This window comes from Anabrus simplex, chromosome 4, assembly GCF_040414725.1.
Source record: "Anabrus simplex isolate iqAnaSimp1 chromosome 4, ASM4041472v1, whole genome shotgun sequence".
NCBI classification, from domain to species: domain Eukaryota; kingdom Metazoa; phylum Arthropoda; class Insecta; order Orthoptera; family Tettigoniidae; genus Anabrus; species Anabrus simplex.
The window spans coordinates 456516690-456517297 of record NC_090268.1 but is presented as its reverse complement, the minus strand read 5'-3'; the positions used below and the strand labels follow the sequence as shown (position 1 = coordinate 456517297).

Below are 608 nucleotides of genomic sequence, written 5' to 3'. Positions count from 1 at the left end.
AATAATAATAATAATAATAATAATAATAATAATAATAATAATAGTAATAACGATGATGATGATGTCGCCGCCGCCAGGTTAGGCCGGTCACCTAGGAGGAAATGCAATACTACGCTAAGCTTCGTTCCTGTATAGCCACGGGGTCGAAGAGCAGCAAAAGGTCTAGCTAGTTTCAGACGTAACAAAAAACGTGATTTAAGCAATTTCTGCTGGCCTGAGGCAAAAGTTGAAAGTAAGTTGTCGTACTGGGACTGGAAAACTTGGTAAAAAGGGAATTGAGCCAACGGCACGTGGTGTTCCCAAGCGGTCACCCATCCAAGTACTGACCACGCCCAATGTTGCTTAACTGCGGTGATCGGACGAGAACCGGTGTATTCAACATGGTATGGCCGTTGGCGAGAGAACGGAGCTTGAAACGTCCATACGAACCGCAAAGCGAGTTTCCTGGAGGTCTTTGTGGCGCGGGGGCGTTGGCAATGGTGCAGGGGTGTGCTCGGAGGTCGCCGTCGCGGAGCGGGCGCGGGTGGTTGTCGCGCTCCGCGGCGAAACGTAACCTAACTCGACTTAACCCCACTTCTCGTAAACTAACCCCAAAAAAAACGCGCACA

General features: G+C 49.5%; 1 non-coding gene across 1 annotated transcript; it reads right to left on the bottom strand.

The window, feature by feature from the left end:
• Positions 1–278: 278 nt before the first annotated feature.
• LOC137500629 (5S ribosomal RNA) lies at positions 279–397 on the bottom strand. Its single transcript, XR_011018137.1, has one exon. It is a non-coding gene; the product is annotated as a 5S ribosomal RNA (ribosomal RNA).
• Between the last annotated feature and the right edge of the window lie 211 nt (positions 398–608).